Source organism: Aptenodytes patagonicus, chromosome 2 (assembly GCF_965638725.1).
Source record: "Aptenodytes patagonicus chromosome 2, bAptPat1.pri.cur, whole genome shotgun sequence".
Taxonomy (NCBI): domain Eukaryota; kingdom Metazoa; phylum Chordata; class Aves; order Sphenisciformes; family Spheniscidae; genus Aptenodytes; species Aptenodytes patagonicus.
The window spans coordinates 3,802,315-3,819,003 of NC_134950.1; the positions used below are offsets into that span (position 1 = coordinate 3,802,315).

Below are 16,689 nucleotides of genomic sequence, written 5' to 3' on the forward strand. Positions count from 1 at the left end.
GGTAGGGTTGTAAGCTGCTTGTTATCTCATCTGAGACAGCAGGGACCTGGACCTAGAACTCATTCTGTTCTGACACGTGCATTTATCCAACCTGGTTTTGGCCAGGAACCTATGCAGCAGATGTAGAGTGTATATAAATCGAGAGTTGCCTTTTCTGTCCTTGTTCTTCCTCCCTAGTGTCTGTGGAGTTTGTCAGTATTGTATGAAATAATATTTTATGAGGTTTTACTTTAAAAATTGCAGTCGTGGCTTGTGTAGGAGGCGCAACTTGGGTTAGCTGCAGGGGAGATAACTGCAGTGTTAACTAAAAAATCAGAGCTCTTAGTCTGTAGACTCAATACTGTGTCTATAGAGTTTACAGCATATCTAATGTTTATCTGCCACCTAAGATGTAATGAATCTTAAATCTTTCTGCAAGTATTTCTGGTGGTCTTAATCTGTTTCATGCCAGAGGCAGAGAGAAATAATGCATTCAATTTTGTCAAATTAAGTTTTTACTGTGCATTAAATTGATTAAATAGAGCAGCAGATTAAGGCGAAAAATACTGTCTTAAATTGCAATTCAGGACTGATAGAATCTTAATGATGCCAAGCTGAAGTTTTTTCAGTGGGTTTGTGGGTATGAGAATCCATTAATCATATGTGCTAGATTTCGTGTGTTGCTGTATTAGAAACAAACTATTTGACTTGCTCACTTTGCTGATTGATATGAGTACTGGCCGTGTTTGGAAGTCGCAGCAAACAGAATATGGAGGTTGCACGCGTGTTGTGTTCTGTCAAGCCAACTGGGTGTCTTGTTTGATCATGTTCTTGCAGAGAACAGGTGTGTTGGGGGTTTTCCTTTTACACGAATGACAGTGTCTTTTGAGAGTTGCTCTCCGACGGCTACACGACAGAACCAATTAGGAGAAGAAAGCCTGTCTCATGTTGTGTACTGAAATTTTTCTGTCTGCAGTCTTGTTCCCCCACTACCCTCTTTTTGTCCTTTGTAATCTAGTTTTCATCAGTCATCTCTTCTGGTTTCTTTGTCCTGGTGTGTCTGTGTTTTCCTTTTGCTGTTTTTTCTGCCTGTGGTTCCTCCCCACCTCACTTGTCGTCTTTTTTGCTGTCTTAATTCATCCTTCATTTCGTATCCATCTGGAAAACTGTATAAAAGGGGACAGAAGCAGAGGAGAAGCTAGGGAAAAGATTTTTCTGTATTTCTGCTGGTGCATCTGCCTTGTGTGGAGGGGGAGGGAGGAGGGAACTGACCTAACACAAATACTGCTATCATGAAACATAGCAAGAAAAATTAATTATGTCAGTTTAGACGAATGCATAATAAATAGCTCTATAATGACTCTTTTGCCCTTTCCTGATTTGTTGTCTTTATTTCTGTTGCCCCTAAATTCCTATTTCGGACCCTGAGGTAGGCTCTGTGTCTTTTTGGCTTAAAAATAATTATGTATGGTTGTGTAACGATAGAAATAATAATGTTTGTTATTATCTCCTTGCTAATTCTCATTGCCCCGTGTCTGCTCTGTTCTTTGACAAATAATTTATTCAGTCTAGATGGTTCTTGAAACAACATTCCTTTGTGACCTAGGTTTTGGAAAGCTTTTCTGACTTCTTCCAAAAAAAAAAACCCAAACCCAAAAAAACAACCAAACAAAACCAACCCACCAGAATTACACTTTGCAGCATGTTGTGCCTCTAAACACAACAGTAGTTGGAAGCGTTTGTAATCTGTGTCCCTAGTAAGAGGCGTAAGACTTGCTGAAACAACAAGATTACATTAAAGGAGTCTTCCCTGTGCCTGCTGGTGGTGTATTTATTGGAAGTGTGTCTGGCACACTGAGCATGCTGTCCTCAGTTCTCTGTTATGTCATACATCGTCAAGATCCAAAACTGTCATGTCTCACTGGAGAACTGATTTCAGACTCTGTAGCTCTTGCTGCAAATGCCCTAAGCCATATGCTTGTGGAAATGCCCGTTTGCTGTAAAGGGATGTTATGCTTCACTTTGAGAACAAACTCTAACTGCAGCAAAATTTTCTCCATCCATAGTATCACTATTAGACTAAGAAAACACCAGTATTCTTGTTAAAAATAGATTTCATCTTGTTTATTGGGGCAGATTTCTGTACAGAACAAAACTTCTGCAGCTGCTGTCAAGCTCGCTTTGAATGCCTTGTAGTAATCCCATTGAGATCAACAAAACGTTTTATTTTTTAGGCACTAAGTAAGTTAGTCTTTTCATGCATGCAAGTGTTAACTAGTAACAGTCCTTTCTTAGGTAAGTACAATGTATGTGCAAAGATGATAATCTTCTGTTAAACTTTTTGTCAAAAACTACTTTGTGTGTGTTCTTTACTGGAAAGCTGTCCTTTAAATTTTTTTCCTTCTCCCTCCCTCCCTCTGTGCTGGTTGCATTGATTACCTTCAGCCTTCTTTCACTTGTCTTGAATGTTCTGTAACTTCAAATGAAAAAACTTAAAACTTTAATTCCAGCTTCTGAAAAACTGCTGTAACAATGGAATCCATGTGTGGTCCATAACCATGGAAACAGCATAATTTTACAGTGGTGGAACATGAAGGGAATGACTCTCCCAACTTTCTAAGAATTGTCTTAAAAAAACAAAAAACAAAAAACAAAAACACAACCCCAAAAACTTGCAAAATACTGTTTTAGTATTCCGAAAAGAAACTGAGTGGTTTTTTGTTGCATTGTTAGTCTGTTACTCTAAATCTAAATCCTTTTGAAAACAAAACCCCCTTAAAAAAACAAAAAACAAACCCACCGAAGAAAGCAGTCTTCTCTTACATTGTGTTCTGGGATCTGTAGCTCCATTTGAGTTATTTCTTAGTATTTTGCCTGAAGTACTTTCTCCTAACTCTCTCCTGTTCTCGGTTGTGTCCTTGGTGTTCATTTCTGTACCTGGAAAAATGTTTCTTTTATATTTTGAAACATCTGCATGCTCTTGCTGAGTTCCTGTCATAACTAGAGTGCAAAACAGCTTTACTGGCATGCAGTGCTAATTTGTATTTGAGTACAGGAACGATAAAAACCTGTCACCTTTTGAAAACGTGGGTGACTTGTGGTGGCACACTGCACGTCATGAGTCTGTCATGGAAGATGACAAGGGAAATTCAATGATAGCAAGCAATGTCAAGACAATGTGGTTTTTTTTGGGGAAAAAAGAATAATCCACTAAACCTATCGCTTTTAAAAACAAGCATTCTGTAGTATCAATGGGGGGGTAGCTAGACGTGTATAGAGTGCATGTCTACAGCTTTCCCTAAGCGTGCCTGAGGGCCTGAATTGTTAGGTTCATAACATGTCACAGTATTTCCATCAGGAAATCCACCATGTGATTACATAGAATCATAGAATCATTAAGGTTGGAAAAGACCTCTAAGATCATCAAGTCCAACCGTCAACCCAACACCACCATGTCCACTAAACCATGTCCCTAAGCAATCACACGATCGCTACATGATCACAGGTCATAGTGCTGGGGATATTCCTGATAGATCTGAACCATTGCTAGCGTACAGGTGTCCCTCCTTAAACATCTTAAGGTGTTTTAAAGTTTCCTGGGCTTGTTCAGTTAAACATGTGTCCTTTTGCTATAAGCCATTAAAGGATAAGAACATTCCTATAATGTAGCTGACGTATTCTTAAAACTGCACTTCTGACTGAGTAGGTATTCTTACAGGTCATGTCTAAAGCTCGTGACTGTCCTACATCTTCACAGAGCCATGACAGGGAGTTTAAGAACACAAGAGATGCTGCTGGATGAAACCAGTGATCCCCCAGCCCAGCAGCGTGCCTCGGTGGCAGCAGAAGGTGTTATTTAAATACAGTTTGCACGCCTGGCCCTGTATTTCCTCAGCATCCCCATTGCGTCAGGGATGCCAGCTGGTACCTCCCTGACTAGGCCTTGTCATCTTTCCTTGTCAACCCGTTGTGAATCTGACAACTGCCTTTGAACTTGCTGATGGTACGTGCCTCCACACCCTTCTCTGGCAGGAACTTCAGGAAGCCCACTGCCAGCTGTGAAGAGAGGCACTTTTGCTGGTTTGAAGCTGATCTCCAGTAGTTTCCTCAAATGCCTCCTACTACTCATACTGGCAGGATCTGGCAAACAGTGGTGCTGCATTGATCTGCTTTTCCTTTTTCTTTTCTCTTCCTCCCCCCCTGGCTTGTAAGCTGTGGTCGTATTCACTGTGAGCCTCATGTCCTCCCAGCTGAGGGATCCCAGATTTTGTAGTCTGGCCTTACGTGGCAGCTGCTCCATCCCTTGATCACTTCAGCTGTCCTGCTCTAGACATTCTCTAACTCTACTATGTATTCCTTCTTGTGCAGAGACCAGAACTGAACACAAAATGTGGGTGCTTTATTATTTTGTACCGTAACGTGTTTAAGTACCATGTTTTCAGTACCCTTCCAAATGATACACAATGTTTTATTGCCTTTTTTTGGTCAGCTACTGCACTTTGAGCTGATGATTTCAGAGAAAACAGTGACTCAGCCTTCCTCCCGCAGTTGGAACTGGAGAAAGTGCAAGTGTTAAGTGGTTAAGGAGGTATTGCTCAGAATACTTTTTTCCCCCCAGATGCATTACATCATGTCTATCTACGTCAAAGTGTATCTGCTGTCTTTTAGCAACTTGCTTCATATTGTGAGATCCTTCTGAATTTTTTTCCCATTGGCATGGCTTTTGTCTACCCATAAGAGCTTAATATCACCTGCAGACTTGAAGATTTCACTTACCCATTTTGTGATGCTGAATAAAACCAATTCTTGGGGACCTTACTCCCAACTCTTCTCTATCCATACCTCTCTTCCCCATAGGCAAAACATTTATATAGAACGTGTAGATATTGAGAATAAATTCTGTATCTGAGTTGCTCAGATACTGCATGTTCTGTAACGCACTGTAATGAGATTGATCCCACCTGCCCTGAGTAATGATTGAGTAATTTCTTTTGCTGCTCTTAACCTCCTTGAATGTAGCTTCCACCAGAACTTTTTCATTTAATATCTTACTGTTCAGTATGCCTGGTCTAAAATTTGGCTACTGGTGGCTGGATAGATAACTTTGTGGACATGCTCAGTGATGCGGTGTAAATGAATTTAAAGTTTCTAGGTGCATGCTCTTTTAGTTCAGGGCAGAGTTCAGCTGAGATGAAGGAAAATACATGTGGATTACTCTCAGCATCTTAATCAGAATTTGGATTTTTTTTTTCAATTTCAAAACCTAGTATTTAAGAACTGTAAGCAGAGTGATTTAGGATTTCCCCTCTCTCAGTGGGAGAGGGGAAATTGTGATTGGAAACTGTTGAAAGACTTCTTGTAGATGCTATAAACGAAGGAGACTAAACATTGCTTTTGTTTTTAAATCACGGTGGGTGGGAAGCAGAAGGCAGGTATAACAAGATTTGGGGCAGTGAGAAGAATGCAATAGTTAATTAGCTACTGATTTGTCAATTTGTTGTCAGTTATGGAAGCAAATATAAACTGAACATGTTCCTGAGGTACAGGACAAGTTAGCTGACCCTTGTATTGCTGTAATAACATTATGCTCATGCATGTTTAAAGCTATTTGAGGTATGTCAGATAAGGTGGTGATCACACTGTAAATGTGCCTAGTACATATTTTGTCAACCAAACATATAATCTGGGGGGGGGGAGTTAGTGTTCTGTGTGGTACTTCAGTTGGTGCTCTAATTTTTCCTTGCCTTAATTTTGTGTTTCTTTTGTGTTTCAGAGGCAGCAGCTTGCATTAAAACTGGTAACTGGTTAAACAAAACTTCTCAAAAATATAACATAGGCTGTGCACGTTTCCTGAGGAGGGCCTCATAGTGGTTCATTCTTGGCTGTTTGCTAGTTAACCTTTTCAACAGACATAAATGAAAGCATTAAATCGTTACTGCTGATATTCGCAGTTCAAGCAAAGATTTAAACAAAGATAATAAAGGACTACAGTGCAACATGGATCTCCTATGAAGTAGGGTTGTAAACAAAAGATGTGTGGCTTTGTACACTGACTTTCTTCTGCTCTGGCCAAAGCACAAAAAAAATGCTGGCCAGTTTTGTGGATGGAGATGTCTGTCCTATAATCGTCCTGCCCCACCTCTCCTTATGGTAACAGATAAAAATTTACAGTAAATGGTGGATATTTGGCTGCTGCTGTGCCTAAGGCAAATGCAATAAATACGTCAATAGGGGAAAAAACTCTAAGTAAGCAAATGGTATTTTTAGTGCTGTTATGATTGACTTACGAATATTGCGTCAGGTATTGGTGTTTGCAAATCGGGGAAGCTACTAAAAGCAAAAATAGTTTGAGCATCCAAAGACTTGTAAGGATGATCAAAGGTTTAGAAAAATGGGCCTTTATAGGAAGCCACTTCTGGCTCTTATTCTACATGGCTAATAAAAGATTTGATTGAGTCACTCTTTAAAATCGCCCTAAGATTACCTTAATGGGAAATGATATAGTAAAGGGCTGTTAACATTCAGCTCTGCAGACTGCTAAATTAGAAATAGGTTAGATTTAGGTTAGAAATAAAAGATGCACCTTTAGTGATGAAGGAAAAAAATACATATATGGAACAATCTAACTGGTGGCTTATGTAATCTTTTAATCATATTGTAAAACTTTTTAACAGCTTTTTCTGTAGCAGATGTGCTGGCAGAATGAATTCATCGTATCTCCGAGGTCTTTGCTCGATAGATTGGATAATCATGGATAAATCCTTGAGTTTCTCAACAAATGTAATTTTACAAAGCAGTTTTTTTGAAAGGTGACTTGTGTTTTCTGCTTAATTATTTGCTCTTTAAAAAAAGGAAAAGTATTTTGACATAGATAATGAGATCTCAATTTCATTAAAGACTAGAGGAACATCCAGCCACCCTTTTAGCCTGCCAGAGAATAATAGGAAGGGAGGCTTCCAGGCTGTTGAATCCAGCCTCTAAGACAACATCCTTCAGCATCAGTCATGCAAAGGCTAAAAGCTGAATACATGCCTGTGTTCCTAAATGATTTTGGTACTGCTAGATAAATAGGAAAATTGCATCTTATGTTGAGTCTGTGATATTCCTCGTTCAGTTGGAAGGATTGTTGTCGAATGACATGTGCTACTCAGCTTCCTGGAGACTGTGGTCTGTGGTTCCTCGTGTGCTCTGCGAGCTTTTACTCTTCACTGGAATGAGAGGATTGGTTCATGAACTGGATATCTGAATTCATTTCAAGGGAATACTGTTAGGTTAGAGGCAGTCCATTCCCGCTACAGGAGAACAGGATTAAATTTCTTGTGGTCTGCTGCTTACCACAGCTCTGGAAAGAGATCAGTGCTGCAGATGGGATGAGAGTCTGAGCCTCTATAGTTGTCCATGGAGCCATATTCTCATTTTACCTTGAGGTAGGAACATGAAGCTCACAAAATATTCCTGTTTTTGATGATTAGATGTTACTCTTGGAAAGAAGATGTTAAAGTTGCGGCTCCATTTCAAAGAAAACATTTGAAGAAAATCTGCAATGCAAAATGCATAGTTTCATAAAAACAAATCTAGTGTTAGAGATATCCAGTAGTCAAGGCATCCATAAATCATAGAAAAAAACTATTTGTGATGGGATCCACAAAGCCTATTTGAGGGACTATACTGCCCAAAACCATCTTGGTGGGTATAGAAGTAATAGTAGTAGTCTTTAAAATATAGTCCTTTTTTTTGTGTGTGTGTTCTTCAGTGAATTCATGTAGGTAATTGATTTACTTGGCAAGTTTTTTTTGGCTAAGGAACTTTCTTATTTTGTAGCACCTCTAATGTCATTACAGCTTCTTTCTTGTTCTGTTATTGTCATCTGTGTATGGTATTACAGAAACCTTGTTGGAAAGGACCTCTTGAGGCCATCTGCTCCATCCTCCCAATATCTATTTAGAATAAAAATAGTTTTCCTGGAGAGCTGGTTAATCTTTACAAAGTATGTAAAAGTTTGTAAAGAATATGGTCCAAAAATTATTTTTCTTTATGCCTATTCAAACTGACAGTTTGTTCCCTACCTAGTAGCATGGTAAGACGTGCAAGAATATAAATGGAGAACATGACTGATTCCTTCAAAGTATCAGCAGGAGTAGAAGCGCGTGAAATCTGATTAATTTTTAATTGCACTTTGAAGAACTACTTTGGAGCGGATAGGAAGTGTAAGGTTGGTTCCTGTTGTACAGCTGTAAATGTGGTTTGTGGGACAGCATTCACATGCATTCAGGAAATGAGTTGTAGGAGAAAAGTCAGTCCAGACCTCCATTGTGTGAGGGAATGCTTACCAACAGGACAGCTCCCCCAGATGCTCTCAAGTCTCTCCTTACAGTCACAAACCAGATTAGGAGCCTAACTCTTCTTTTTTCCCTTCAAATCTCAGCATTGAATGACTTTCTCCTATATAGAGATCTGAATGCTATAGTGTGCTTCAAGAAGGGAAAGCTTTTGCACAGTAAAGAAGGAGAGTTTGTAAATGTGATCTGAAATTAGTAGCTATCTCAATGCATAGTCTCAGTTTACTTCTCAGTGAATGAAGTTTTTAAAATGTTGCCAGAATCCACTAATCTTTTTTCAGTGTTAGATGTTAAATGAAAACCGTATTTGGATAATAAAGCTAAGAAGTTTCAAGCCAGAAAAGATTAGAGAGCACTGGAGAGGCAGGGTAAACCCAAGGGTAAGAAATACCATCAAAGTTCCTGATGTGACTCTGCAGCTAATAAAAATACATGAAGGTAATGAACATTCGCTTACTGTTGTGGTGTCTGAATACACAAACATACACACAAAAAGGTGGAATTGTTACTTTTATCTTTGGAATTGTGACAGCGTTTGCTTAATTTTATGCTATTATGAGTTGATCTTTCTGTAGTGGCTGGTGTTTGCTGGACTGATTAAGATGCATTAGCCTATAGAGGCTTAATGGAAATCTTTGAAAAATATGATACAAGTAACTTGCTAAGTGCATCTGTACAATTTTGAGTAGACTGCTATGACCTTCAGGCTTCAATTTCTTTTGTCCTACTTGTTTTTAAATCTAGTGTGTGTCCATTAATCATAGAAAACAGTCTCTCTTACACTAAATTGTATTAGAAGAACATGTACTTGCAGGAAGCTGTTCAGTATACTTGTCCCAGAGGTGTCGCATCTCCTCACTTAATGCACTTATGGAACTGATTTGCAGTGGAACATGGAAGTAAGAAATCATTACAGTGCTTGACTTAAATATAGTAATGTTGCTCATCTTGTAGGTACCCCATTTGGCTAGGACCTAGTGCAGTAATGGGATCTATGTCAATGCTGGTGCCTGTGCAGGGAGAGATCCCAGTGGAAACAGCAGCTCAGGTGTTAAGGACAAACACTAGAATATGATCAAGACTGTCTTAAGTTAAAAATACGCGTGTGTCTTCGCTGCAGAACTTTCCCTGGAGGTGTTTGAAATTGCATGGCTAGGTTCCTGGAATGTAAATTAACGTTTTCTGCCTATCTGTGTGTGTATGATAACGTATTTTTCTGGTAGTTATGTTTACTGCTATTTTCTTGAAATCTGTTGTGTAGGCACACTTAACCAAATAGTCTGCTTCAAGAGTAATAAATGCTGTGATAAAACTTTTCCAGTACATCAAGTTTTAGAAGAAAATTTTAATGCAGCTTGTAATTTTTTCTAGTAACTTAAAATTAAAGAACATTGAAAAATATTAAGTAGAAATGGAACTTCGATATTAGCTTCCATCACTGTAGAAAAAATAAAATCAAGTGTTGTATTTTCTGCTCTGCAATTTTTTTTTTTTACTCAGGTGACTACAATTGTTTGTATTGTATAGTCTAATGACAAGCAGGAATTTTTTTGCAACTTTATAAAAAAAAGTGCATGGGAACTCTCAAACATCTGTAAACAAACAAAAAGATGCAATATTTCTCTTGATTTATTTGACTTTCCAAGTTAATTGTCACTGCAACTTGTTTTTCTGCTGGAAGAAAGCTCCATTCCACATGCACTGATCTGGATTCTGTGCAGAAGCTGTTGCAGGAGGCAACTTGAGGCTTTTCCTTCCTGCAGTTTATGCAGCTTCTTCCTGTCTGGTTTTCTCCTGTCTCAAGGCATTTCTTATTACGTAAGCTGTTTTTTCTCATAAGCAGACAGCATGATGATCATCTTTTAAATGTACCTTAATAACTTTTTAAACTTTGTATGTTCTGCCAGAACAAAGCATGCAGTGTTTTCTCTGCTGGGGTGTCCTATTGCTATTTTCATTTTGCATTTAAAGCGTGTGTTAAATTTATTCTGCTGTTTCATTGTCTCCTCAGAGTACCACAGTTCAATTTTGAATTTTTTTAGTAGGCTGCCTTTAAATTTCAGGTGTAATTCTCTTTGGTATTCAAGTTTTATCAAGCTTTGAAGCCACAAACATGGATTATAATTGAACGCAAGCATGATGTTAAAAATCTGTTGGTGAGAGCGGGGCTAATATTTATTAAGCCTTGTTATTTCTTCTAATAGGTAGCAAAGCAGTGGCCATCTGCCCTGATCATCTATGAATCTGTTCTGGCTACACCTATGGTTAAAGTTCAGTTTCCATGTGGATTTTGTACCCAAAATGACAATTTTATTACTCAAGACTGCTGTCTCCTCTTAACCAAATAACCGTGCAGACCTTTTTCTTAGGTTCAGTTCAGTTTCTTACTCATTTGTTTTACTAGTTCCCCTTTCTCATCCCCCCCATAGTTGTATTTATTTCAGCTTTTGTTAACCCCTTGATGTGTCTCCCCAGTCCTTGTCCTTACAGACTTTGAGTAATTCTTTCTTTCTAGTTCTTTGTGGGTTCTAGTTTCTGTTCTGTACTCTGATCGGCACCTCAAAGTTCCAGTTACGATCGTGTGTGCTGAGATGACAAGTAGATGTAAGAAAAGCAGGCAGAAGGAATATAGTGAGTTATAGTTTACATAATTACCTATTTAAGAAAATTTAATGTATATGCATTTATACCCATCTTTCTTTAGGGTATAATTTTTAATATGACCTATTTAGACTCTGAGACAGTGGTTCTTGTAAAGTTGATTGCAGCTCAAGACAGCCTTGGCAATTACTATAAAAATATCCAGCAACTGTGTCTCGTGCCTCAGTGACAAAAATCAGTCTCCTTTCTTTTAAAATTACTTCTTGTGTTCCATATGTATCCATTTGTAAGCTTGGCTACCTTTTCTCTAAAGGTTTAAGAATAAAGAAAACATACAATAATGTCCTCTTCATATGCAAACTTACCCTGACATTTTCAGCTCTGAAATTATGTAGGTGATAATGGTGAAATCCTGATGTAACACTTAATTTGTGCGTAGTGACCTGTATTCTGCTGTAGTAATTACACTTATTGCCTAACAGTATAATCTTTGTCCTTTGGTTAGGTGGGCAAAAAGTAATCTTGTTAATGAACAGGGTGAGACAAGGAAAATGCTTTTGATTTGCATGTGGCTTGCCTAGCAGCTAGCAAATTGCTTCAGATAGTGTGCTTTATTAAACAAGTACAGCCTTGCAGAAAAATGATTAGGCCAATGCAATTTTAGAGCTATTTTTCCTTCTGTTTCTAAATGTATTTCTTTATTGTTACAGATATTTCAAGACTTCCCTTGCCAGCAGGTAAGTTCTCTTCTTTCATTTATGTCTTGATGTGACAGCAGGCAGCTTTTAAGGGCGTGCTTGCAATATAGTCATGCTTTTATATAATCAGAATATCGGTTCTTATTGGCACTGTCATGGTACTTAGTCATGTGGGGATCTGAGGTCAAAACAAAACCTGTTGAGGTACAGATTTTTTTTTACATTTGAATAATGTATTTTGACAGGGGGAGGAGGTAACTGAGATATATGCAGTTGTTAAATATGTGTGTGATATAGTTAATGCTTAAAACAACTCAACCCAGTGTTGTGATACAGCTGTCAGAAGAACAGATTAGCGGCAGCCACAAATAGTATTAGTGGTGAATCAGAGGGACAATGTGCAAGGAAACGTGGGTGGGTGGTTTATGGGTGGAAGGAATCTCCCTAGGTGCTACTAGGGAAGGTGACAGACACGTTCACTTGCCTGGGGTCACAGGTGGCTTGTGCCAGCGCTGGAAATATCCCTCTGCTCTGTTGGACCCTGTGTCTCCTATCAGCGGTGTTTAAAAACCGGGGGGGGGGGGGGGGAACAAAACAACAAAAACCAACAAAAAAACCCAACCCACCAAAAAAAACAAACCCCGAAAGACTTGATTTTTAAAAATAGCATTTTTTTGTCTATTGTTTGATACATTTGGCCTTTAACCAAGTAATTAAGTTTTACAAATTCACTTGGGCTGTGGGCTCAAGTTGTGCTGTAGAGCTCAGAATGATGGTGTCTTCTCTTCTCCAGCATTTTGTCCATCTATTCACCGTTTGTAATGTGGATTCTAGAATCATAACTGTAGTGCGCTTTTACGCCTGGTTGAGCAAGTTTGGGATGAGATGTTTGTTATCAGGCCTGCTGCCTTTTGTACTTAGTCTACATTGGTGACTTTGCTTATGTATAAATTTTTTTTCTTATTATTGAGATGTGCTTCATATCTGTCCACAAAATATCTTTTTACAAATGAGTATCTAAAGTATAACAGTACTTGGTCAATATGAAGCTGCTCCGGGGGTAGTTGGTCTTTCCTGTTTGAATCAAATGGCAATTTCAATTAAAAGCTTGATAGCTGATATGTTGTAGTCTTTCCACAAGAACTTTATAGAGTGGCTGTTCTGAGAAAAAATCATGTTTGCTTGAAGCAGTGAAGAGAACTCTAAATGTGGAAAAAGTTGTTTGTTTTTCTTTTAAGGAAGGCATCTTAAAAATGATTTTGAGTGCTGAGAGAGGTTGTCAGGAAGGCAAGTACTTGTGGAGAATATTGGAAAAATAAATGTCTGGTCTTTAGTCAGGCTGACAGGAAGATACGGGGTGTCGTGTTTTTTCTGCAGCTTCTAAAACAAGGATGTCTGATGAAACTTCTTCAGAGTTTCCATTTGGGACTTGAAGAGTTTGTCTGATACTGTGAATCTGAGTCACAATGAGATTATTCTTTTCAATTTGGGTATGTGTGTGTGGGTGTCCTAATTGTACTTTTTAGCTGTGTCATTGAAGTACTGATAGAGGGCAAAAATTTGCCCAGGATTTTGAAATGGTAACCTTTTTCCACGGTAAGGCAAGAGGCCTTGATAGAGGGTAGAAAAGCTATCCACCATGGCTTGCCTATAGCAGGGATTTGACAGTACTCACTGATAAGCGAACTAAGGAAACCTGTTTTAAAAAACATGCTTAAAATATTGTCAAAAGAGAAGGGTGTGTCAAATGGAGTCCCCCAGAGGTCTGACTTGTCCCGTCGGAATTACAGCATTTTCATTAATGACCATGATGACGGACTTCATGTGCCCATGCAACCTACCAGTAACACCAATATAGAAAGAGTTAGGAGCGATTGGATGATGGGATTAAAATTCAGAAGAAACTTGACAAACTGGAGAAATAGCCAGGATAAAAGATATAATGCATTTGAATAAAGATGAGGTTCTACCTTCCGGTGGGAAGCTTTAATCATCAGAACTCGTATTTGCAATAAATAACGGTATTTTCTTATTTCAAGTTTTGAAGAACTTTTTTTTTCTTTCCTGGGTGCCACTTTTAGCAATGAGCAATAGATGCCACTAGAAATGCTCTCACTTTTGCCACCTGGTTTTAGTACTCCAAATTTGCATCATAATACGGTGGGGGTTTTTGCAATGTTTGAACACTCTGCAGTAGGGAGGAGACTACTTAAAATGGTCTTTATTGTAGTGTCTTGTTTAATGAATTTACATGTAATATAACCTCATAGGGGTATACCAAGGTCAGCCAGAACACTGCCTTTTCGCTTTCATTTTGTAGAAAAAATCTTCATGTAAAGGAGGATTGTTTGTGTGCTGCTGAATGCATTAGTTCATTAGGTTGTTAGTTAAATCATTACTCGAGAGTTATCCTACATTAATCTGTATCACTGCTTTGAAGTCTATGGGTAACTCGGTTTTTTACTACCTTGTAATTGAGGCCATGGATATGAGCATAGAGAATTTTTGGAATGTGAACCAGTAGGGGCTTGGAGGGCAACTTGCTAAAATATTATAATTTCAAAGCTGGATAGAGAACACAGTACTACTGTCTATATGTGAAGCTATCTTGGAACATGAGTATGTTCACAGTATGCCTGGAGGAATGAAAGACTAGTTTCCTTTGGTATATGCAGTTAAACTTTGTCTGTTGGTACTGTTGGGATTAAAAACAATCCCTGCTGGATGTTGTTGCCCTCTGAATTTAAAACAGGTATAGCATCTGTGTGATGTAGGTGACTTTTGTTTAGACTTGGTCCTTTGTTCTTGCTCCTGTAGTGCAGGTAAGTATTCATTACCAGAATCAAGAAATAATAAAAAAGCAAAAAGCTATACCAAAGAACTATACCAGATAGGTAGAGGAGAATAAAGAGAAGTGAAAGAAATGAGCATATACTGGGGTTTTGGTTAAAAATGGAACAAAACATTCTCCCAGAATGGAATCTTAGACATTTGTTCCTTTTTTTTGTATCAAAAAATTAATAGGAAAGGAGCATCTTTTGTGTAGCTTAATTCCAGATATGCAGTATATTTGAAGTCTGATGTTTTGGGGTGCATTTTTTGGATGTATAGCATACAAATTAAGTAAGCACCGTCTACACACAGTCATTGTTATCTTGAAATATCAAATTATTTTAGAACTAGCTTTAGTTCCAAGTGCTCATTTAGGACAAAATAAAAAAGTTGTTACACAACTTCAGCTCAACCTAAGGAAGTTGTTCTTTCTGAATTAAAACCATGTCCTCATTCAGTCTTTCGTTAGTGTGTATGGCCTTGCTTCTTACATAAGGCCTGCTAGTTATCCGTTTAATTAAACCAGATTAATCTCCTGGCACCTTCCACAGAAGCGCACTGCCTCAAAACAACCTGCTGCTGCTTTTTTCTCTTATCCACCGGATACAAGGTGGGGTGTTTAATGCTTTGCTATGTAATTAGATCTTCCTTATCCTAAATCTACACCTGCCTGTGTGATGAACTTAAATATAGCAACTTGAAATGCAACATAGCTTTTCAGCCTAGAATTAAAACAAACAAACAACGGCATGGATACTTTCTATAATATTAAGAGATAGAAAATTAAAAATCAGTTGAGGAATTGCCAAAGTTGCAGTAGCAAGAACTGACAGAACTGAGGATATGCAGAATTCTTAAAATAAATGTTCACATGTATTACAGGGGGTAATAAATTATGCAGTGATTAGTCATGCAGCTGAGAACAAACTCAATAACATGAGCAGAGAACTGTTGTTAATGTCTCTGCCCTTCCCCCCTTTAAGGGGGGAAAAAAGTAACCAACTGTGTAATCAAAAGTAAAAAAGGACAAAATAGTGGCTTTTTGATTTGTCACTTCGATTTTAAATAAGAACTACATAGAAGCTGCATTAAGATTGTAAACAGTTCATCTCATGTAAGAACGCCTGACATGGTGCTTAAGGGATTACACAAGGAAACCTGCGCTGTCTTTTTCACTAAAAGTAGTATTTTCAGTAATCCCTCTGAAAATCAGGAATTTTTTTTCCTAGAAATATTTGCAAATTTTATTAAGAATTCTGATTTTATCCAACTGTAAACTTCATGTTCATATGTGTGTAATGGTTTTGGTTGTATTTTCTTTATTTGCACTTAAATTATGAGGTACTCTTACAAATGAATGAGTATGGAACTGAAAACTTCTCAGTTTATGAAATGTTAATGCTATCAAGTTAGAATAGCTGTCTGCATGCCCCTTATGGTTCAGAAGATGTGAGAAGGTTTTTCTTCTTTTGATGCCAATATGCCTTATAGTTTTAATTCTCTTCACTGTCAGTGAGGAATGTACTATTTCTAGACTTCCAAATACCGTATCGCAAAACTTCTGTTACTTCTGGATGAGATTATTGCTGACAAAACTTAAATGTCACTTTGAGGAAGTCTCCCTTGCTATTTGTGTGTTAAATCTTCCTGTTTTAAATTCAGTTGAGTAGTTTTAATACTCTAATTATCTGTACCTCATAACATGCATTTTCCCATTGTTAGATACCTTTGATACTTGGAAGAGCAATGTATTTATGCTTTGTGAGCTATCGCTGTTAGGTATCTGGGTTTTTTTGCATTGAACACTTTGGGGAGGCGGGGAGATGACAATTAAGCAGCAGTTCAGCACATTCCTCTATCGTTTCCTGTCTGTAGTTCTGGCTCCCAAGGTTTTGGGGACATACACTCTGCTGTGAGGATTGTTCTTGCTTACTCCTATGCAGCCACCTTGAAGTGGAAGAATTACAGTAGTCAAGGGTGTATCATATACGAATTGTATCACTTGAATATATAGTATGTAAGATTTTTTTCTTCTTTGTTCTAATTCATTACTGTTTTAGAACAGTTTGGAAATTTTATCTGCTTCCTGAGAAATTAATATTACAAATGATGTCTTTAGAATAGGAATTTTGATGTTTGGAGGGATAAGGATACTCTTCCTAGGGAAGATTGTTCAACGTCTTTCTGCAAGTGACAGAAAAAGGTGTGGGTGAGAACCAGTGCTGCTCCACTCTGGAGAA

General features: G+C 38.1%; 1 protein-coding gene across 13 annotated transcripts in view; it reads left to right on the forward strand.

The window, feature by feature from the left end:
• PTK2 (protein tyrosine kinase 2) overlaps nucleotides 1-16,689 on the forward strand; it is a 226,338-nt gene that overhangs the window by 29,039 nt on the left and 180,610 nt on the right. For all 13 annotated transcript variants that reach the window (XM_076329035.1, XM_076329036.1, XM_076329037.1 and 10 more), the window contains one exon: nucleotides 11,630-11,656. The gene's annotated coding sequence lies outside the window, so the exon portion shown is untranslated. The remainder of the gene's footprint in view (nucleotides 1-11,629; nucleotides 11,657-16,689) is intronic.